The sequence below is a fragment of the Prionailurus viverrinus genome, chromosome D2 (assembly GCF_022837055.1).
Source record: "Prionailurus viverrinus isolate Anna chromosome D2, UM_Priviv_1.0, whole genome shotgun sequence".
NCBI classification, from domain to species: Eukaryota; Metazoa; Chordata; class Mammalia; order Carnivora; family Felidae; genus Prionailurus; species Prionailurus viverrinus.
In genome coordinates this window covers 16,175,880-16,200,518 of record NC_062571.1, presented here as the reverse complement: position 1 = coordinate 16,200,518, position 24,639 = coordinate 16,175,880, and positions in this window count along the sequence as shown.

The following is a 24,639-nucleotide window of genomic DNA, read 5'->3' as shown; positions in this document are numbered from 1 at the left end:
TGTGTTCTCTGCCCCACGACTGGTCCCAAGGACCCAACGTCACGTTGAGTGTCTCTAAGGCACAACTGAGAGAAATATAGACAAATACCTCTGCCTTTCCACTCTCTTTCTTCAAGTGTCTGCCCAATTCTGGTCCCCCAGTGCCTTGCGGCTTTTGTGTACCTCCAGGGACCGTCTCTCTACTCTGTCACCATTATAGAGCGTATAATACGTAGAGCATGCGACACTTGTGTTCGTGGACTGTTTATGTTATCAGTAAGGCTTCTGGTCAACAGCAACAGAGCTGGGTGTTTTCACTGGTTTTGATTCTTGTTGGCTGGTGGGAAGGGATGGGGTGCCCCAGCTCTGGGCTTGGCTGGGGGGAAGGGAAGGGAGATGTCCGGGAGCCTGGGCTGGAGACAGAGTCACCTCAAGAATCCCATCAGGTTCTCTACCTTCTCCCCAGCAAGTCCTGCTCTCCTGACAGGTGCCACTAGGTCTTTGGATGCTTCCCATCCACCTCCTTCCCGAGTCCTGAGTGGTGGGGGTGGGGACGGGGCTCTTGTCCATAGGTTCTGGGTCTCTAGGGATGTTAGGAGCTGCCCAGAGACCACGTCCTGGCCAGACCCAGCTGGTGGGGTGATGTGTTGAACCCAATCCCGGTGCAGGTTTACAACTCTGCAAAGGTACAATGCCTATCTCCTCCGCCCCCCACCCCAAAAGAGCACAAGATGGGGTCAGTCTGCCTCCAGAGTCGGGTGGGGTCAGAGATACCAGGCAGCCTGGGAAGGGGATATAAAGGCTAAAATAAAAAGGTTGTCAAGTAAAAAAAAAAAAAAAAAAGTAGCTAAGTTTTAAGGGAGTCAAACATTACTCATGGGTTTTTGACTGCACGGGGGCTCGGTCACCATTACTTTGCCTCACCCCCATGGTGCTTAAGGCTCAACTGTAATTATGAAAGGAAATGGGGAAAAGGAAAGACAAAAAGATCAGGGAAGGGGACCATGCTACAGGAAGATGTCCTTTGCAGAGACTGACAGGTGTCCTTACCTTTGTCCCTGGAGTGGGACGAAGTTTGGGATCGTGACAATTCCCTTAGCTCTCTCCTTTGACGTCATTACATTATGGGCAGGAGATGGGGTCCGGCTGGTGTGTGCGGGGAAGGGTCCCCATCAACAGCTCCACGCTGACTCGTGGTCACTTAGCTTCCTTCCGCCTAAAGGGATCACACACGGAAGGGGGGAGGGCAGAACCGACAGCTGGGTGCCTTCCGGTCTTTGCCACGAGTTACCAGCCGGAGATCTTTACGTGAAGTGTAAGGGACTTTGACACCGCTTTCCAGGAAGACAGCCACAGGGCTAGTGAGCCTAAGGGGGGTAGTATCTGCGTACTGCCGGCCTCTTGGGGCCAGCCAAGTCCTGCGGATAATCTGGTGAGGTCGGGATCCTATAGTTGACTAAGCCTGGGATCAGGGAGGCTGAATTTCTTTCCAAGTTCTCGTAGTTAATAAGGGCCGGGGCCTGGGGTCAAGCTAGGCAAGTTTGCATCTGGGTGATCATTTCCCCTCCTGCATTTGTTATTAAAGTAGCGGGATTTGATTCAGAAACTCATCATGAGAGAGGCGGCTGGACCGCGCACAGCTACCCAAGAACCAGAGAGAGAAGAAAAGCCCCCGGGTTGTGGGAGGGGCCAGGAGAGTGGAGAGTGCTCACTTTGGCGGGGCTGGTGGCCCAGTCAAGCAGCTCAAGCAGGGGACCTGCCCACTGGGCACAAAGCCATCTTCAGGAAAATCCTGGCACACTCAGGTCCTTTGAGCCCTGCCTCACCTAACTGTGTGGGTGTAAGGTGCTCTCACTCTGACCTCAGTGGGTTAAGCTGGACTAGACATTTAAACATAACCAAGCAGGAGGACCTGGGGGGCTCAGTCGGTTAAGCGTCTGACTCTTGGTTTCGGCTCAGGTCATGATCTCGCAGTTTGTGAGTTCAAGCCCTGCGTTGAACCCTGCACTGACAGTGTGGGGCCTGCTTCAGATTCTCTCTCTCTCTCTCTCTCTTTCTTTCTCTCTCTCTGCCTCTCTCCTGCTCATGTTCTCTCTCTCTCTCTCAAAAAAAAAATAAATAAATGTAAAAAATAAACACAAACAAGCGAACAAAGAAACAAAACAAAACAAAACAAAAAAAGCCAAGATAAAAGAAAAAGAAAGAAGTAAACAAATTTCTCATCTAGGCGGCCTTTTCTCTTATATTATGGTGCAGTCACCATCAACTAAAAGCTAACAGACACAGTCAGTTGAAATCTTGGAAATAAATAAAGCCTGGTGTGATATTAAAAATGTGTTTGTGTTCCTTACATTGTAAATCTTGTTTATGCCTTTCAGAAACTGTGGGGAAGATTGAAAAGGGGAGAATTCACGGAAAACAATGAGACGTGTTTTACCAGATATGTGGCTTTTTATTGTCTTTGGAACATCAATTCCTCGGCCAGTGGAAAGGAACGATGGAGGAAAGATGTTTCTATGATCGTCAGCAGAAAAATCAGTTTCTCCTTGGGCCTGCTAAGTTTTTATTGAACAAATATGTAAAGTGCTTTATCTTGAGGGCGTGCCAAGTTACGAGCCTGCCTGGGGTGTCCACATGCCTGTCTGGCCCTCGTTTCGACAGGGATTGGAGCCAGCCCCGCAAATCTGGCTGGGAAGACAGAGGGAAGGTCAGAAAAGGTCAGCGTAGGGCCACGCTGGGGGCCGGGCACCAGCCAAACCTGTTCCAGGAGGATACGGATGCCAAAATGGAGCTGCATTGCCTCCTGTCACTTTTCCAGGATAGCACGGGGTGTTCACAGGTAGCCGTGTCCTGGGGGGAGGCAGAGCGGGGCTCATCTAATCAGGTTCTTTGTGAAGCCAAGTCCACGGTGCTGTGCCTCCTCCCCAGCAAAGGAGGGGGACGGGACACAGAAGGGACTGGGATAGCACAAGATGAGCTGGACCTTTCCTTAGGTGAGTATCTGTGTAGGCAGCAGGTGGGGAGGAGATGGGGCCCAGAGGGAAGGGTGGAGAGAGGAGGCAGGCATGGGCCATCCGTGCCCCCCACAGAGAGTGTGAGGGCTCTTTGGACCTTGCAGCTGCTGCCGAACCTCACTGGCTGGGTCCACTCTCCAGTGCCCACAAGAGAGACAGCACTCATCTCCCACCCCTGCCGCTCAGGTAAGCCGTCCCAGCCCGAGGTGGCACCTGCCAGCCCCGTAAGGGACCCTTGTCCTTTTCCCAGTGCTTCCTTCCTGAACGAACTCTACAGGTGAGAGACCCAGCAGACGGTGGGGAGGAGGAAGGGAGAGCCGACGGTCCTCCCCCGATCCAGACCCCCCGCAGAAGTGTGGCTGCGGGCAGGAGGGGAAGGGGGGGACTCAGGCAGTTTGATAGACTGGCCACCCATGTGGTATAGGGTCTGTCCCTGGAGGGCAGTGCCCTGTCTAGGTGGGCTTAGAGGTAAGGCCATGAGGGCTGGAGTGCCATAGTGGCAAACACACACCCACACACCAATGGGCAGATGGGAGAACCACAGGGGACAATGATGAGGGGAGGGAAGGGGACAGCAGACATGCCAAACCCAAGCACATGTGGGTAAAAATCAGCAGGGGCCTAGGGTGGCCAGTTGAAGGCCCTGCATTCCAAAATAACCTCTCCGCCGGGCCTTTGCGCCTGAATTGTTTCTTAAACCCCAGAGCCCAGGCCCCGCGGTGTCTGGATTCATCCTCAAGGCCTCAAGCCTTTCAACTTTGGTCAATGATGGAAAGGTCTACTCCCTAGTGTTAACAATAGCAGCTAATAATTGTTGCCTGATGACCTTTCAGTCTCACGCCAGCCACAGGAGCCAGGCATCGTTCTCCTCTTCAGTTTCCTGACGAAGAAACGGTGGCCCAGAAAGTGCGGCAGACGGGTAGCTCACCGTCCACCAAACTGTGTCCCCCTCCTCCCCTTCTGGAGTAGATTTCTCGACTACTGCTGAGCAGCGGCTTTCCGGCCAGGGAAGACATTTCTCAAATGTGTTTTCTCCACGCACTCTCCCCACCTGCTCACCGGACCCTGACCAATGTCAGGCCCGAGAGGACGGCAGGGCGGCCACACAGAGGGAGCGGGGGGCCCCAGATCGGGGGCTGGTGGTGGGGGGGGGGGAAGCTGTGCTCCAATCGGGTACGCGGGCCGTGGGATGCAAATCTAAATGAAAAGTAAACTCCTGTGATGCCAAGTAAATGTTAGACGGCAGCTAGCGTTATCCCAGCTGGAACAGAGAGGTGGAGGCACTTAGCCAAGGCCACACAGCCCGTGGAGGAGAAGACCGGGGACACGTTCGCATGGGCCCAAGTCTCCACCAGCACCTAGAACGCAGGTCTACCCCCTTTCCACGCAAGCCCCACGATGGCTCCCGTCCCCCCTGCCCGCACAGGCTCCGCATCTGTCTCTGCATCAGGTGCTGTTCATGAGAGGGGACACGTGGCTGAACCACGGTGGGGGGGACACAGGAGAGCTCTGGAGTCTGCGGGGTGCCCCCTGGGGTCAGAACGTAGGGGCAGGGTTAGAAACTCCCACTGAGCTTGAGCTATCTGGAGGCCTTCGGCTTTTGCCATTTGACAAGGATGGACCTGAACAGGGACGGTGATAATTATAACGGAAGCTTCCTCAGGGTCCCCCGGGCTCCAGGCCCCTTGATCGGGCTGCCTGGTTTCTTTCCATCCTTACGGGGGAGAGTCTTCTGTCAAGTTCACTCTGTAAACGAGGAAGCAGGGTGTTGAGGCGTCTCTGAGGCCCAGGGTCCCGCACATGAAACAGCAGAGCCGGGGCTCAAGCAAGCTGTCGGACCCAGACCCCTGCTCTGCGTCCACTGGTCTTTGCGCTGTGGGCTCCATCAGAAAAAAGAAATAAACCATGAGCAAATTTTAAACTACATTTTAGGGGCGCCTGGGTGGCTCAGTCGGTTAAGCGTCTGACTTCGGCTCAGGTCACACTCTCGCGGTTCCCGAGTTTGAGCCCCGCGTCAGCCCAGAGCCCAGGAGCCTGCTTCGGGTTCTGTGCCTGCCCCTCCCCCGCCCCTCTCTCTCTCAAAAATAAACATTAAAAAAAAAAAGGGTTTTCAAATACAGTTTATATGTGTACCCTGGTCCCTAGGTGCATCGATATCAGTAAAGCAGAATTCGTTTCACATATTTTAAGGTTAAAAAAAAAATGAGTGCATTTCTGTTTCTTCCCTCCCCTTGGTGGGTTGTTCCGTGCACCCCTAGGATGGGCGCGCTCCATGTGGGGACACGCGGGGGATCAGGTTCTAGATCGCCTCCAGATGCTGTGCCAGGCGCACTTCGACGACGAGGGTCCTTTGCTCCCACGTGGAATTCTCAGGAGAGGACTCAAGCATTTGGGAAAGCAGATGGACACATGATCCTGTATTTTGTCCGCGGGGCCCCCTTCATCACAAGGGACCGCACGGTTCCAACAACGCTCTGTGGTCTCGACAGCCTTGCGAGGTGCAGACGGCCGGCCACTAGAAGGCATGCTCCTTCTGCAGAAATACCCGGTCAGAGAGGAGAGGTGGAGGGGTTGATGAAGGCCTATGAACCCCGGAAAACACGGGGGCCCAGGAGCTCCAGTTAGCACTCTGTCCGCTGAGCGTGACATTGACTGAGTGGCAGGCCGGGTAAGCGTTCCACGGGGAGGTAAAATACCCCGATAATCCTACTTCCCTGAGGTCAAAACCCTGTGTTTGTCTAGCCTGGCAAGGGGATGGTGGTGGTGGAGGATGGCCAGGGCCATCTGGACCTCCTCAGTGGGCCGATCTCCTTCCCGAGAGCACATCAGGATGTCAGGGAGGCAGGCGGTCCCAGCGTGAGCCAGCAAATCTTGGAAGGTGTCATTCATAAAATATTGAAACACCCAGGGTGCAGAAAACACACACCAAATGGCATCGGCAGGTTATGTGTATGGGAGCGTGTGATGGAACCCACTCTCCATTCATTCCAGACTCAGGAGGAGTTTACACACCTCCTGGGCTCGGGGGTGACTGGACTCAAGCCAGGGGAGGTGACCCGATGATGCTGAAATCAGCAGAGGCAAGCGCTCACCCTTTGTGAACGGTCACTTTGTGAGGGTGCCTCAGGCGTTAAAAAAACACGTATGTGTGTTTCTCCGTGAGTCTTTACGAAAAGAGAAAAATCTACAGATATGATTGGGTCCCAGCCAAGGAGAGAATGGCAGATAAACCTTTGTTCTCAAGCTGTTTTCTCTGAGCTCTGGAAAATCACTGGCACAGAAAAGGGTGAGGACTTTATTTCCGACCATGCCCAGGCCTTCAGGGTAGTAAGAGTCCTGTGGGGGAGGGGGGGAGGTGCAGGAAAGAGGGGGATGATATGACATGAGATTCTCCTAAGCAACACATGTCCTAACATGCGCTGTGCAGACCCCGGGTGCCTTTTCTCCGTAGGGTGGTGTCGTTGAGAGTCAGGACCGTTGTAGGCTCTACCGAGAGTCACATCTTTATGTGAATGTCCTAGAGACACTGTTCACTTTCCCAAGCCGGTGTCATCCCCCGCCCCCCTGCCCCCCGCCCTTGCTGAGCCCCTTCTCATGGAATCTTCCATATCCCTTTTCGGTGAGTCTTTTGCACCCCAGCTGGGTCGAGAGAGAGGGGAAAGAGACTCTGCCCCAGGCCACAGTTGCTCCGACCCGGATTGGACGATACACACTCCCCACATCCTCACTCAGATGCCTTATCGCATTGTGTTGCCTAGCATTTGGAATCGGGACCAAGAGATTCTCATAATGCCCTCCGGGTTCTTAAAATGCAAAGTGATTCAACACGGAGGCTGGGGTGGCCACGTTCGATGCGCGCGCAGAGAAATGAAGACATTTCGCTTTGCAGGGGGAGACAGGCACGGGAAGAACATGGGGGGAGGTGTGCAGGGATGAGCTGAGCAGCCCTGGGGAAGGGTGGGTTGAATCTCACAGGTGCCGCTGTGTGCCCTGCCCTGGGGTTCCGCGAACCACCCATGTAGCCTCCAATAAATGCCTCTGACCCTGGCTAGCAGGAGTATTTCTTAGGCTACATGGCCCTGGTCTGAGACAGAAGGTTAACTTTTGTAATCAACATCATGCCAACGTAGCCGTGGGGTTTCAGACTCCGCTTCCCTCCTACCTTCATCAGCACATGCCTATCGTGTCCCCATCGTGCCCAGCACTGGGACACAAGGACCGACACACAGAGTAGGCACACGCAGGCACCCACGTGCCTTCTCTCAATGCTCGTTCCTAAAGAGTGAGGAAATAGAATCATTTCCCTTTAACCGGTTGACATCAGCGTTCACGCTTCGGTGACACTGTTCGCGACTCCAACATCTGGGATGGCACGGCCCCAAAAAGGGATGTGAGCCGGGACGTGGGCGGAAATGGCAACAATAGCACTTCTCTCTATGCTTCTCTCTTCAACAGGTGGATCTGGAGGAAATACTCTGGGCTCCACTTAATGCGGAGCCAAGCTGGGATCATTTGCTTCCTTTTGCTTCCTCGGAGGCAGGGCGGGAGGAGGGACCTTTGCAGGTTCCCTGGGATGGCTCACACTCGGCAGCTGAAGCAGACCGGCAAACATAGAAGACCTACCCCCTGGCGTGGTCCGGCCGTGGCTTGTGGCTCGAGGAACAGATCACAGGGTTGTGAGGTCAGACCCGCCAGCCCCCTAAGCAGAGCCTCAATCCCGGGGGTGGGTTTGGATGCCGCTCCCTGTTCCCTACCCCACGGCTTCCCATTCAATTCCAGGTCTGAGAACTTTTCTTGTCCAGGTGATTCGGATGGCATGCTCTGTGGCCACACTTTGACAAGCAGAGTCCTTCCGTGTCTTCCCGGTCCTCAAGAGTACAGAGAGGCACCGGCTCAAATGCTCAGTTTTCTTGCTCAGAGTTCAGGGTTACGGTCCCTCTCGCCCTCAGCCCACAAGACCCACACCCTCTGTGCACAAGTCTAACCTGGGGACTTGTCCTACGTGGCAGGCAGGGCCTTTGATTTGCAGCCTGCGCCTCGTTGTCTAGAGGTGACAGGCAGCCCGAAGACATTTCTGGCTCTGGGTCTGCTGCAGCTGAATTCTGGGGCAGGGGCTGTGATGGGCAGGGGCGTGTCCTGAGCTGCCCCTGGATTCACTTGCCTGGACCCTGTCTCCACCTCCAGCTGAGCCCCGGGCAGTGGTTCAGCTACTGGGTGGGGGCGAGGGGGAGCCAACCCGACCTTCATGTTACTTCTGGGCTTATTCTGCTCGGAGTCTTCGTTTAACTAATGGGGCTCAGCTTTTGTTTGCATGACTAAGCCCCATCTTAGGTCAGAGCTCTTGGTAAATGGGTCCCGCTTTGTTTCCTATACTTGTGCCCCCCCCCCGCCCCCCCAAGCCCCGATAATCTGCTCATTCCTTGGTTTCCTCAATGCTGGGATCTTACCTTCCTGTCTTTCTAGAACTCCTCTCTGGAGACTGAAGGTCTGCATCTTGTGGACAGATCTTGGTATTAAGCTCTGTTGCCTGTGGGGTGTCCCTGTCACCAGGCTCTGCCTATGGGCAATGATACTACCTGTGGGACCCCCAGTGCCAACCACCTGCCTGGTCGGCCCCCTAGTGGGATCACAGGTCTCTAGAGCACTGCCTGTCTGACCTCACTTACTGTTGTGCTCCTGGACCCCAGGTCTGTCTCACCCAGCTGGATATTGAGTTTCTAAGTCCCGGCCCCTCCTCACCAGGCTTGCCTGCGGTCTGGACCTGTCAGAGTCAAAGCCAATTGGAGACCTCACTTCCTTGGAGTAAATTATCGTTTCTTCTTTAGTTTCTGCACTGGGTTGAAATTTCAGGGTCAGCGTCAGTTAGGGAACTGGCACCACTGACCTTATAAAGGACAGAAAACATGAGGCTGACAAGAGAGAGGGGTGAATAGAAATGGGGGGTGGGAATAATGGGTTTCCCCCCAGGCTTTCATCACGTTCTGGAATGCCTTTCCTTTGAACAAACCATTTATGAATGTTTATGTGTGATATGATCCTGGGGCCACAAAGTCACCACCTGTCAGAGAAATGCTAAGCTAACCTGCTCAACTGAACCAGGAGATACAAAGGGACTGTTTTGTCTTGAAGCCCTTCTGTGTAATGCATTCTTGTTTTATTTTGGAGGCCTTTTTAATGGAGGGAAGGGACACTCTTTTTTTTTAAATTTTTTTTAATTTAAATCCAAGTTAGTTAACATATAGTGTAATAATGATTTCAGGAATAGAATTTGGTGCTACATCACTTACATATAACACCCAGTGTCCCTCCCAACAAGTGCCCTCCTTAATGCCCATCACCCATTTAGCCCATCCCCTCCACCCAACCCCCCCACCAGCACCCCTCCATTTGGTCTCTGTCTTTAAGGGTCTCTTATGGTTTGTCTCCCTCTCTTTTGCTTCCCTTTCTTTATGTTCATCTGTTTTGGATCTTAAATTCCTCATATGAGTGGAATCATACGATAATTTGTCTTTTTCTGGCTAATTTCGCTGGCATAATACCCGCCAGTTCCATCCACGTAGTTGCGAATGGCAAGATTTCATTCTTTTTGATCATCGAATAGTATTCCACTGTAAATATAAACCACATCTTCTTTACCCATTCATCAGCCGATGGACTTTTAGGCTCTTTCCATATTTTGGCTCTTGTCGATAGCGCTGTTATAAACAGTGGGGTGCACGTGCCCCTTCGAAGCAACACTCCTATATCCTTTGGATAAATACTTAGCAGTGCAATTGCTGGGTCATAGAGTAGTTCTATTTTTAATTTTTTGAAGACCTTCCATGCTGTTTTCCAGAGCGACTGCACCAGTTTGGATTGGGAAGAGACATTCTTTATTCTACACCATTTCAGCCTGCTGCTTATGCATATTAGCGCTTACATTGTACTCAGGAAGGTGGCCAACGCTTACGATGCGCCTACTCTATGCTAGATACTGTAAGAATTAATGGAAAACCCCCAGCACTTATTCTGCCTGCCAGGACACGAGCACCAGATATATAACTTCACCCCTGTAGCAGCTCTCCACACTGCGTGGTATGACCCATACTCTACAGGTGAAAACCTAAGAGGGAAGAGACGTGTCCAAGGTCACCCGGCTTATCAGCGTGGAGCAGGGAGGTTGAATAGACAAGTCTAAGTCTGCGCCTGTCCCCTTTCCATGCTGCTCTGTTAATTATTAAATGATTTTCCACCTGGATTTAAGGCGCTTAAAGACAGAAATGGTGTTCTCTGTCTTATGTTATTGGAAAAGAAAATTAGTTCTCCGGATCCTCGATCACGGCTCAAGGAGGAAGGAGGCGCCTGGTGTGAAAAGGGAGTTCTTGCCTCACCGGCAGTTGCGTCTGAGCATGAACTGCCCAGAGTCAGGGGAGGTTGGGAGGGCAGATCACGGGGTCCCCCGGCACTCGGGCCAGGAGAAAGCAAGGCTCTGAGGAGGGACAGGAGAGGACTGGTGTAAGACTCCTAAAGCCCAACGTTTGATTTTAAGTTGCTGACATTGTTGCTACTAAACCCCCTCCCATGTAGATTCCCTTTCTGCACGAAGGCTTTGAGTGAGGGTCTTTGATTCAAGGGGAGAATCCAGGAAAGCACTATATTTTTACTGACACCGGGCTAGAAATAAAGACTTAGACATCCACGTGGTGGATGATGGCAAGTATTCAGCTGAGACTGGCTGCCTGGGAGCAGACTCGTGCGAGGTCACAAAATCCCAGCTGCGGAATCTTGGAAAAGTGACGGGTTCTCTGTGGGGCCTGGAAGGAGGCTTTGGGCTGGTTCCTTCTAAACCTTACAATAAGGCTTCCTGGCCCCAGTCACGCTGTACCCCTGTAATGCCCGTAACATCTTTGTTAGAACGGGCCCCTTCAACATCCCTGCTAAGCCCTTGGAGTTTTGAAAGGTTGATTTTTTTCCTCCCTTAAATAAATATCCCGTATATTCCTGACATTTGGAAAAGAAGGCAGTTTCTAACCACGGTTTCCCCTGGGAAGAATTAAGTCCCAGCACCCAGCCTGACACAGTGTTATTATATAGTAAATTAGCTTCTCTACGTCTAGATGGTCTGAGTTATGTACCGTTTGGGAGAGAATGGTCAGGCAACTCATCTTCTGGGTTCTGTGCCTCTTTCACAGACACGCAGTCCTGGCAGAGGGTGGGTGATGACAAGATGACAATCCCAGGACTTCCCAGCTGAGCCAGTCCGTGTTTGCATTCGATCCGTATCTCCGCCTCTCCTCGCAAGGCCTTAACAGGTGCTGCGTCACATTCCCGACCCTTCCTCCACTCAGCTTCCGACCCAAGATGAAGAGTAAACTGGTAAATTCTGGCTCCTAACTGGAAGGGGTGGCTGGAGTATTTGCAGAACGGACAACACAGTGGATGGAGCTAAAGCCTTCCTGATGGACATATTGCTTTAGACTTCCACATCCTTCCACACTGGGGCTCTGGGCCAGCGTTCATCCTGGGTCCCATTCACTAGTATGCTTAAAATGTACCTGCAGTGTTTTCTCTTAGTTACCTCATCAGCTGGCCCCATGGCTCTTTAAAACTCCTTTATTGGTAACGTCAGGATGGGTTCCAAGAAGACTACCATTTATTTATAACAGACCCTCTGGGCAGTATTGGGAGGAGGGATGGTGACGCCCCGGGTCACGTATGTGGAGGCCTCATTTATGACTGTGTGATCATATTCCCAGCTAACCCTCACCCCTGCCCACATCTCTCTACCTCTGTGCCGCAAAATGGTCTATACATACTGTAAATGGAGATTGGCCGGCCAAATGCTGGCTGCATTCAAGGGAAGATACTTTGTAAGCTTTTTCCCAGTGACTATAGGCCACATTTAAATACCTTAACGTTTTCCAAAATGAAGACAAACACCAAGCAGGAGAGCCGTCTGGGGTTAGTTGGCCCGGGCTATCTGCCCACAGAGCTACAGCGTGTAGCTCCCTGCCCGGAAGGAATGCACCCTCACACACGCACACATGTGGGGCTGTGGAAATTTGAACCAGGAGCAGGAGTAGGTGAGAAACAGACCGTCTTCTTCTTCTTCTTCTTTTTTTTTTTAAAAATAATGTTTATTTATTTATTTTTGAGAGAGAAAGAGAGCATGTGCATGTGGGGGAAAGGCAGAGAGAGAGAGAGAGGGAGAGAGACAACCCCAAGCAGGCTCTGTGCTGTCAGTGCAGAGCCCGGGGCTCGAACTCACAAACTGTGAGATCATCACCTGAGCTGAAATCAAGAGTTGGACGCTTCACCGACTGAGCCCCCCAGACGCCCCTTCTCGCTGTTCTTCGAAGAGCTGTGGAGCTTCTGGGCATCATGCCATTGCTACCCCTCAATGACCCCTCCCCTTCCCTGCCCACACCAGATCGATGCTTCTTCCTTCTGCACTGTGCACCTCTGATGGGAAAGCTTGGATAGGTATTGTATTTAGGCTAAAAGATAAAGGTAAAAGTGGGAGGAAGGTGATAAATCCCTAGTGTGAGTGTAATCACAGGAAGATTTCATTTTGAAATGATCTGAACATAGAAAAATAATGGGGAGTCACGTCCTTGTGAGTGACCCCAGGCACCTACATTTGAGATGCTTCTTTTGTTTACCCCAGAAGGAGGTGATTGATGCTGTCCTCTCGGAGACGACTAATTTAGATGGAATAAAGGAATTTGGCAATTTGACCTGGATTTGATTTCAATTTTAATCCTTGCTGCAACATAACCTGGGAAACTTTCAATGCCTCCCTCAATTAGGTTGAAACTTTTTTGATATGTTACCCCAGGCCCTCATCCTCTGTCCTGAGACTGTTATCTCTAATGAGTTGCCTTACGTATATCGTTTCCTCAAGCCACACTAGATTGTCGCTGATTTCCAGAGTCCATGTTCTTAACCCCTCATCCCAGCCAGGACTCAGTATTTTCCCTCCTGCTGTTTTCTCTGCCTTACATATTGTCACCTGCCATCACTCCATGTTGAAACCCGACTTATTTTCCTCAAACAGACTTTTTATTTTGTTAGAGTTGTCTTAGGTTCAAAGCAAACTTGAGTGAAGAGTAGGGGTTTCCCATCTCCCCTCCGCCCCCCAACACACAACCAGCCTCCCTCATTGTCAGTGTCCCCCACCAGAGTAGGAAATTTGTTGCAATGGATGAAGCTACACTGACACATCGTTAGCACCCAGAAGCTATAGTTTAATCTAAACTTAATATAAGCTTCACTCTTGGTGGTATATACTCTACGGGCTATAATGACATATATCCACTATATAGTATCATACAGAAAAATTTCACTGCCTGGAAACCAATTTATTTCTCAAGGACAAAAACAAGTGCTTCTTTCTTTAATTCAGCATTAGTTCGATAAGCCTTTAATGAATGTTTATTCTGTTTTAGGCAGGAGGGGCACAAAACTGAGCAAGACCCAGGCTTTGAGCCTAAGATGTAACAGTACAGTAGGAAGACAGAGGCATCGATGGATAACTGTGACACAGCGCGTCTTGGAACATATACTCCCCCGGCAGTTTCCAGGTTTTTGTACCCTTTTGCGCACACTCCTACTTTCGATCCGTAATTTTATCTGTCTCCTGGACCTCATGATGTCTCAGGTCAAGTGGCCAGTATCAGTCCCTAGGCCGATCTCCCAATGGAAATTTTTTTTTTTTTTAAGTTAAGAGGGTTGGGCCCCCTCAACTGCTAAGCTTTATCTTCTGAATTGAGACACTAGCTCCGGAGCTTGGTGATGCCGCCCACAAGCCTGTAGTTAGGGCACGAGAGTCAAGGTCCAGCACTCCCTTGAGGCAATTCTCCCAGGTAAGGGCCTAAGGAAACCTTTTCAATTTACTGCCATTAAAAGTCCCTGAGTGGGGTGCCTGGGTGGCTCAGTTGGTTGGGCATCTGACTTCGGCGCAGGTCATGATCTCCTGGTCTGTGGGTTCGAGCCCCGCGTCGGGCTCTGTGCTGACAGCTTGGAGCCTGGAGCCTGCTTCGGATTCTGTGCTCCTCCCCCAATCCACATTCTGTCTCTCTCTCTTTCAAAAATAAATAAACATTTAAAAAAGTCCCTGAGGGGCATACTCATATGCAATCAATATGTAGGGAAGTGGAAAATGAAGGCTCTTCATCAACAATGGAATATTGCAGGCACAGTTACCACGGACCCCTTCTGGGATGAGAGCTGGAAAAATTCTGATATTGCCAACAAGGCAAAGAGGGCTTATTAGCTACTTTGCTTGGAGTTTAAAGGGAGGTAGTTTCCTCCGTCTTTAGGCTTGCCTCTCAGATCCCTGCGTGAATCACAGCTCCGACAGAGCAAATTCCCATAATTTCATTTCAGAGTGAGTCCCTGCCTTACTCAAGTCTCTTCTCAACCTGCTTAATTGCCACCCCCTGGCAAAAGTGCCCCAGCCTGCCACCACTTGACTCACACTTTATGAAATCAAAGTTAAATTGATGGCCTGTTAACATTCTTGGCTTGGCGTTGGCTGCAGAAAAAATAGACCTAAAAAAGAAAAGAACCTATAGTCTGCCAAAAAATATTATCTCCCCTGCTAAAGACCCAAATTGCTGGAACACTGTGGCCTAAAGGGGAAATTCTGGTGACCTGATGTGAAAGCTGTACTTTGCGAATAATCACACCTGAGGCTGTGGTTTTATTAAATTTCCCGGCTTAACTTTGATCCATAAAGAGTCCTGGCCAAGGGCCTGGAATTTTGGACCCTGGTAAGTAGCTTAAAATGAGTTTGTTTCAGTTACTGGGATTGATAGATTCTTCGGATGGGATTCCTCATTGTAGACATTGTTCTTTTTTTCCTTTTTTCTTTTTCTTTTTTTTTCTTTTTTTGTTTTTTACAATTCCATCATGCAGTCATGGATGGCAATTGCAGACCTGAGATTCCCCCATGCGCTAGGTGCTAGCTATGGGCCAGACCATCTCTGCTGGTGTCTGCAAAAGACAACTGTGGAGTGTGTCGCAAAAATCGGTAGTGCTTGTGAGCGTGTACAGCTAGTGTTCCAGTATCACAGAGGCACGACCCGGGAAGCATGCAGAAACCCGGACACTTTGCCTTCCCCTCCCACTCCGACCGCCCGGAAAACAGAAGTCTGACCGCAGCTTGGAGAAATCTGAAATCCGATTGGGGCTCAGAGCAAGAATGGCCACTTCCCGGAACCAAGCTGAAATTCAGGATCACATCCCCCTTTCTGGACGGGGAAACCGAGGTTGGAGGTGTTGAGCGACCTGCTCGAGGTCAGACAGGTGGTAAGTGGCGATGCTGGGATTCAAAACCACACAGTCTCCCACTGGAGTGTGTGCTCCTAGTTCCCTGGTCATCCTGCCTCTCAGAGACCTAAATGGTAGAAAGGGTGGGGGAACTGAACACAGATGCCACACAAGACCAGGATGAGTGGAGAGAATCGGCTGGAGCGTTCTGGCTGCCAAGACCATAGGGGTGAACAAGAAGGACAGAGCCCAATGGAAGCAGTGGTTTTCTCAGAGCCCAAGAAGCCCTGGAGGGCGGGAGGACATTGTGAGTGGAAGGAGAGGCGAGCACTTGTGGAGGAAGATACTATGGACATGCATGAATGATCACAGTAGGGACTTGGGGCAAAGAAAGAAAGAAAAGGGGAAGAATCCGGATGACTCAATGGGGAAAGTGGAAGTGATTCAAATCTAACTTGTATATTTGCTAAGTTTCTGTAAGAATCAGAAGGAACAGGGGCGCCTGGGTGGCTCAGTCGGTTGAGCGGCCGACTTCGGCTCATGTCACGATCTCACGGTCCGTGAGTTCGAGCCCCGCGTCGGGCTCTGTGTTGACAGCTCAGAGCCTGGAGCCTGTTTCAGATTCTGTGTCTCCCTCTCTCTGACCCTCCCCCGTTCATGCTCTGTCTCTCTCTGTCTCAAAAATAAATAAACGTTAAAAAAAAAATTTAAAAAAAAAGAGAGAATCAGAAGGAACATATCCCAGAGAGATAGGAGTCTATCTTTCTTAAAAAGTTTACTTTTAAATGTACGTCCAGAGGAGTGTAAGTTCCTAGTGAAAGAGAGTGCTTCCTGGACCAGGGAATTGTGTACCGGATCCCCTTGCCTGTGCATTTGGGAGGGAAGTCTGAAGCTCATGGGGCAAAAAGTATCTCCTGAGCCAGGCTTTGGTTGGGTTGGAACCAAATCCCCTGGCTGGTGACACTGGGCTGTCTGAGGTCTCAAGGTGAGGGAAGGGGGCTGTGAGATCAGCAGGGAAGAACATTTTCCTCTGGATGCTTATTTTTAGCAGGGGTCCCGGTGGCTCCTATTTGCTGGTGTTGCCAGGCTCACATGGGGTCGCCAGCAGAATTCCTCCTCTTCCAGGAAAACCACCTCCTACCTAGATACACCAAGTGGACCAACAGCCGGGAAAAGAAGAGCCACAGATGACCAAAATAGCATCATAGGGGTTTTGAAAATTAAATCCTCGTTGGCACCCCATCCCACAAAGTAGGCCAGAAACTGCATCCTACACTTAGAGTGACCGCACGCTAAAATGAAATATTTAGATAGGACTGAGTCTTCTCACATAATCGCCAAAATTGTCAGGAGACAATCAAAAAATCAGCCATCATCGGAGCCAGGAAGTCACAACCTGAGTGGGAAAAGACAATCAACAGACACTAACACCGAGATGAATCAAATGTTGGAATTCTTGGGTAAGGATTTTAAAGTAGCTATTATAAAAATGCTTTCACAGGCCATTGCAAATTCTCTCGAAACAAATGACAAACCAGAACCTCTTAGCAAAGAAATAGAAGTTCTACAAAAACCCAGGTGTAAGCACAAATGAAACGTATCATGCCAGAAACGGAAAGCTCAGTGGATGGTCAAAGTAGTAGAGTAGAGGTGACAGTAGATGGGACTGGTGTACTTGAGGGCAGACCAACAGAATTTACCTGGTCTGAACAAAGAGAAAATAAGCTGAACAAAAGAAAAGTGAACGGATTCACTGATATAAATTTATATCATCATTTAGATAAATTTATATCATCAGTGTCCTGTGACAAGAGTGTGTGTGATGGAAAAAGTATCCAAAGAAACAATGGCTGAAAACTTCCCAATCTGGTGACAAGCATAAATCTGAAGGATCATGGAACTGAGAAAAACCCAGATATGATAAGCCCAGAGAAATCCGTGGGAAGATACATTCCAATCAAAATTACGGCCAAGGAGGAGCTCCTGAGTGGCCCAGTCGGTTGAGCCTTCCATGTTGGTTTTGGCTCAAGTCATGATCTCCCAGTTTCGTGAGTTCGAGCTCCACACTGGGCTGTGTGCTGACAGCACAAAGCCTGCTTAGGATTCTCTCTCTCCCTCTGTCTCTCTCTCTCTCTCTCTCTCGCTCTCTGCCCCTCCCCCGCTCACGCTGTCTCTGTCTCTCTCAAAAATAAACTTAAAAAAAAAAAAAATGACAAACAAAAATCTCGAAAGCCAGAGAGAAATGACACATTGCCAACAGAAGAACTCCAATTCAAATGGCCACGGACGTCCCCTTGAAACTATGGAGAACAGAAAAAAAGTGCTTTCCTCAAGCGCTGAAAGGCAAGAAGTACCAATTGCAAACTCTGGGTCTGGTAGAACCATCCTTTGAAGTTGAATGAGAAATAAACATTTTCTCAGATGAAAGAAAATGGAAACAATTTGTTGCTGGTTGTCCTACCCTTAAATAATGGCTAAGGGAAGCTCCGCAAATGCAAGGAAATGGTAAAAGAAGGAATCTTGGAGGGTTGGGAAGGAAGAAACAACAGTGGAAAGAGCGCGAATGGGGGGGGGGCAATCAAAACATTGTTATTCTCCTCACGAGTTTTCCAAATCGTGTGTGATGATTGAAGCAAAAATGACACCACCATCTGATAGTCAAGGCAATCATATCTAAAAGTGCTGAAGGCAAATGCACCTAAGTGGAAATAATTCACACACAATCGCTCAGAGTGGTAAAGTGTTAGCATTAACAGACTGTGATAGGTTACATGTGCATACCATAATACCCACAGCGACCACTAATAACACTACAAAAAGAATGGGACTAAAAATACTATAAATGGATCAAAATGGCATCCTTAAAAATATCCAACTAACCCACATGAAGGCAAGAAAAGAGAAACCAAAAACTGAGCTCCAGAAGAAATAAATGGAAGATAAAATTTTAAAAATGGCAGTTCTAGAAATAATTATGCTAAAAGCAAATATTCTTATTATATCAGTCAAGAGACAGAGATTGGGAGAGTAGGGGGAAAATGACCCACGATATGCTTTTTAAAGACAGCTCTCTTCAACTTCAATGGCACAGGTCGTTTGAAAGTAAAAGGATGGAAAAAGATACCTCACGCAAATATTGACTTAAAAAACAAACAAGCAAGAGTTACTATATTAATGTCAGAGAAATCAGATTTCAGAGAAAAGTTACCAGAGACAGAGAGGAGCAGAGGGATAAAAAGGATCAATCCACTAGGAAGACATAATGATTCAAACTGTGTATGCGTCAACTAACACATTCTCAAAACACCGATAAAGCTGAAAGGAGAAACAGACAAATGATAGTTACACTTGGGGACTTCATCACTGCCCTCTCAGAAAGTGATAGATCTGTAAGTCAGAAAATCAACCAGAACGTAGAAGACCAGGATACCATAATCAACCAGTGGAGTATCGCTGACATATATGGAATGCTCTACCCAACAACACAGAATACATATTTTTTGAAAGTGCTTATAGAATATTCGCTGAGACAGTCCATTGCCTGGACTATCCGTAGTCCATCGCCATAAAACAAACTCCAATAAATTTAAAAGCATGAAATCATAGAATTTGTTCTCTGATCATAATGGATTCAAGCTAGAAATCAGCATGAGAAAGACAACAGAAAAATCTCCAACATGTGGAAATTAAACAGCACATTTCTACATAATTGATGGGCCAAACAAGAAATCTCAAAGGAAATAACAAATACAGAGAATTAAATGAAAATGAAAATGCAATACATTAAGTTTGTGCGATGCAACTAAAACAATGCAGAGAGGGAGATTTATAGCATTAAATACTTATGTTAGAAATGAAGAGAGGTCTCAAATCAATAATCTAAATACTTACCTCAAGAAGCTTGGAAAAAGCAAACCAAAATGAACCCAAAGCAAACAGAAAGAAGGAAATAATAATGATAAAAGCAGCAATGAATGTAATTCAAAACAACGACAAAACACCACTTTCCTCTTTTGAGGAATTCAATGAAATGAGACATTATTTTAAAAAAGCAGTAGGGGCATCTGGGTGGCTCAGTTCGTTGAACATCGGACTCTTGATTTTGGCGCAGGTCATGATCCCAGGGTCATGTGATGGAGCCCCATGTCAGGCTTTGCCATGAGCATGGTGCCTGCTTAAGATACTCTCTGTCTCTCTCCCCACCCCCTCCCCCGCTCCTTTCCCCCACTTGGTCTCTCTCTCTCTCTCTCTCTCTAAAAGCTAAAAATAAATAAAAAATAAAAAGTAATAAAATTAACAAATCTTTACTAGGACTTACAAAAATTAAAAGAGAGAAAGCATACATCACCCATATGAGGAATGAAACAGAGTCGTACTACAGATCCCGCGGCCATTGAAAATACAATGAGGGACTCCATGAACAAATCTACACTCATGGATCTGACAACTTTAGAACTGAACCACTTCCCCAATAACCACGTACCACCAAATCTCAATCGAGATAAAATAGCCTGAATAGTTATACAGCCATTAAAGAAATGCAACTTTTAATTACGAAGCTCCTGGAAAAGAACTCTCCAGGTCCAGATGGTTTCATTACAGAATATTATCAAAGATTCTGGTAGAGGAATAAAGAAGAATTAACGCCAATTTTATAGAATAGCTTTCAAAAATGAGAAAAGGAGAGAAACTTTCCAACTTATTTTATGAGGCTAATATTACTCTGATACCAAAACCAGACAAAGAAAGTGCAAAAAATGAAAACTACAGACTAATACTTCTCATGAGGTTAGATGCAAAAATCCACAGTAAAATACTAATTGAATTGGATTCAATCATGTATACAAAGATAATCTCACCATGACCAAGTGGGATTTATTCCATTTCTGTAGGGCTGGTTCAACATTCAAAAATCCATACCACGGAATACCTCTCAGCCAAAAAAAAAAAAAAAGAAAGAAAAAAGAAAAAAGAAAGAACTGTGAATACACTCAACAACCTGGTTGAATCTCTGGAGAACTATGCGAAGCAACAAAGACTATCCCACAAGTTTACATACTGCAGGATGCCATTTATGTAATATTCTTTTTTTTTTTTTTTTTTGAGAGAGAAAGAGAGAGAGAGAGAGAGCTGGGGAGAAGCAGAGGGAGCAGGAGAGAGATCATCTTAGGCTCACCCAGCCTGACTAGGAGCTTGATCTCAAGACCCTGAGATCATGACCTGAGCCAAAATCGAGTCGGATGCTTAACTGAGCGAGCCACCCAGGTGCCCCTATGTAACACTCTCAAAAAGACAACATTTGAGAAGTAGAGAATAGATTAGTGGTTGTCATGGGTTAAGGATGTAGGTGATGGGGTGGAAGACAGATGGGCATGATTATTAATGGGCTGTAGGAGGGATCCTTGTCGGAACTGAGCTAGTCTATATTTTACCTTGTGGATAACAAACCTACACATGATAAAATTGCTTCGAAGGAAACACAGATACACACACTCACACACAACTAAAACTGGGGAAATATGAATAAAAACAGCTAATAGCAATCAATATCCTGCTTGTGGTATTATACCATGGTTTTATAAGATGTTACCACTGGGGAAACTGGGTGAATGGTGTGTGTGAACTGTCTGTATTACTTCTCACAACTGCATGTGAATCTACAATTATTTCAAATTAAAAAGGGAAAATTGAAATGATCAGTTGACCATATTTTAAGTATCTTTACTTAAAAAAACAACAACATTACAAGAAAGAGCTTTATATTTGCTCTTTGGCAATTCATCGCCTCTGTCCTCTCGTCCTTCCACAATCCTCTCTCTCCCACCAAACATTTCAGAGTTAAAATGAAGAATAATATCCGATATAATTTTGTTGCTTAAAGTTCTATGCCTTTCCTGAGCTACTGTGGTAAATTAATGACTCCTCCCAATATCTAAGGGTCGTCAGTGTCTGCTGGGCCCAAGCTATCTTACATCGAAACAGAATGCATCAGTTAGTATCATTCCCTGTTTTGGTTTTTGCAGCTAACTTAGTCATCAAGGGATTTCTTTTTTTAACTGTTAGAAGAAAATCCTTTTTTGCTGGCAGTAGTTAGAATACCACTTTAAACACCGCGATGTATACAAACCTGATTGCCCGCCCCCTCCCCAAATAACTTAGCATTCATCCGCCGGGAGAAGTCAGTAGTTCTCACTGTAAAGTCAACAGTGGGGTCAGATGTGATCAAGGAGGTGCTGTTTACCAGGTAAGTGGGTGTTGTGTGAAGTAGAGGAGGTCTGATCGTATTGACAGAGGCGTCCTCCCCCGTGCTCTCCAAGAACCGTACAATTGCAACGATCTTTTTAGCAGAGCAGTGGTCTAAGGAAGTCCTAGAACAACCAGTGACAAATACAGAAATGCTCCCGCCCAGGGGTCCGCCAGTGTTTTCTGTAAAGAGCCAGACAGTAACTATATTCGGCTTTATGGCTGACACGGTCTCTGTTGCAACCACTCACTCCTTCCATAAACTAATGGTGCGTCCAATAAAACTTCATAGGTGGAAACGGAATTTGGCATTTCATACGATTTTCACGTGGCATGAACCATTAGTCCTTCTCTTTGATTTTTCTTCCACCATTTCAAAATGTACACAGACCATGCAGGACCAGGTGGTGGGCTGAACCCCGCTCCCGCACGAGGAAGCAAAAGGAAGGAATTAAACTTGGTTGCAAACATCTCAGTGTGTATTTGGTAACAGGCGATCACTTTAGGTAGTTTTTCAAAACAATCAGCAGGAAGGGGCGCCTCGATGGTTCAGTTGGTTGAGCGTAGGACTTTGGCTCAGGTCATGATCTCATGGTTTGTGAGTTCGAGGCCCGTGTCTGGCTTTGTGCTGACAGTGTGGAGCCTGCTTGGGATTCTCTCTCTCTCCCTCTCTCTGCTCCCCGCCACCCCCCAACTTGTTTGTTTTTTTTTTTCTCTCTCACTCTCTCCCTCAAAATAAATTCAAAAAATGAACAGGAAACATTTTGTAGGTGTGGAAAAGATACATTTCATCAAGAGATTTATACACATCATATATATGTTTGATATACATCATATATATGTATATGTATCTATGCAGCCACACATGCGCATTGAATAAATAGACCACAATGGAAATTATTTTCGTGTTCCTTGTCCATAAGTAAAGAGTTAACTTGTAGACTAGTAATTGCTCCTGATATCCAGACTCCTCCACACTGCTGACACCAAGGAAATAGTCTACATTGATATCCTCAGCTGACAAACCTTGAGAAATACGGTAGCTGGAAATGCGAGGAAATTTGCTTTCATCTGCAGATCTCTTTACTGTGCAGCTTGGAATTGTCGCGGTCCATCAGTCACAGCAGCCAATTCAGGGCTGAGACCGTGATCGAGTCACAGAGACTTTAGATAATGGTCTTGGGAGCAATGCCCTCTCTTTACCTACCTGAGGGGAATCTGTCCTTCTGAAAAGAGCTGTTTATTTAATTCTTTATTCTAGACTTTAAGGGGAGGTTTGGACATCGTTGGCGTCTCAGAGACGGCAGGCATTCATCTCCTTCAGTGATATGTCCAAGTCCCACGAGAGTTGTCAAAAAGATCCAGGTGATTTTAACTTAAGAGGAAACTTCCAACATTCTTCAGAGTCTGTTACCATTTCCCCATCCTTAGTTTTGAGAGGCTGTCTACCAGTGGTTCTGGAACGCTCATCTACCGCAGGAGGTACCCGCATTCTTTAGCGTAAGGCTTTGTAAAGAACCAGTGTGTCATTTTATGCCAAATATAGCTGATAGAGATAAAAACTTCTGATGAGTACCTTTCACTTCAGACAGCCATTTGTTCCTACAGCTACTTCGCAAACTGTTTTATTTTATTTTTTGAAATCTTTGTCCCCTAAAACACTCTCTTATACTATTTTCTGCACATCTGCAACAGACAAGAATTTTGTACAAAACCTGCCTGTGGGGAGAGAGCACGCTATGCTTTTTCAAACTACATGAGTCTCACCTTCCCCCTGCGATTCTGATACATTTTCTAGCTCCAGCCTGCCCCCCTTGAGAGCCATTTGCTTGAACGTAGAGGTTGGAAGTACATCACTCCAGAGTCTTCACGTCTCTGATGCTAAGTTTTCTCCATAGCTCTCATGGTGACTTACTGTAGACTATTGGCTCATTTTTTCCTTCCCAACAAGTCACTAACTCATGTACAATTTGATAACAGGATGAAGAATGACATAATTTTCCTCCACTATGACTTCTCATTGACCACCGTCAGAAAAAAAGAACAAAACAAATGTCCACCTGATACAAAATCCTTATCATGGGTCTAACCAACTCAAAACACAATTGATCAATTTCTCAGTGCCCTGGAGAGGCAACAAGACTTCCTTTGTTGCCTTTCAGCAGAAATCAGGGAGATTCTGGGTGGGTTAGGTAGAGGGAGCACAGTGTAGCTGGCCTTCAGGGCAATCCCAGGTACTGGATTTCTTTCCTGACCATAGTCCACTCAACTTTGACCTCGCTTCCCTGTTATTACAGGACATCAGCAACTTGTTCAGTGTTTATGTAGGAATACTGCTTTGGAGGAGGAGGAACAGGCCTAAGGAAGATAAACTCTGATCCAAGCAAGAAGACCCAAGGTGGAAATCAAATGATCTGACCCCCATGCGTGGTTACTCATTACACCTCCCTCAAGTGATCCCACACTGATCTCAATAGCATGGGTCAAACCACAGCACAACTAAAGTAGTTGATAAAGCTATGGTGTGCTGATTTCTGCATAGGCACTCATTCATTCCCTGAGTGGCTGGACTGTTGGAATGAGAGCTGTTTGTCCAAGGTCATCCCTTCTCCCAAGGGACAATATACATCCAATGGCTGCTTGATCAGGAGGGTATAAAGAGTTAGTCCATCGGCCATAACTCCAGAAGATCATCCAATTCCCCAAAGAGTGGCTGAAGCCTTTATTGTGATCGCATTGAGGGTAATCTACCTCTCCATAATTCTCCTTCCTTCACTCCCCCACATCGACCCTAATTAAGAAAACTCCCTAAATAAACTTCCTTTATACAAATCTCCATTCAGAGGTCTGTTTTTCCAAGGAACTCAATTCAAATAAAACAAGAAGCATACCTCAGAACAGAAATGTCTTCTCTTTAATAATTCATTTTCTTTATTCATTCATCCACTATTTACTGAACTCCTATAACACTCGATACTGTATTAACTTTTGGAAATTATGAGATAAATAAACACCATGTCTTGCCTTCAAAGAATTCAGAGCTTACTAATGGAGAATAAGATTTAAAAAAGATTGGAGCGCCTGAGTGGCTCAGTCGGTTGAGTGGCCGACTTTGGCTCAGGTCATGATCTCACGGTTTGTGAGTTTGAGC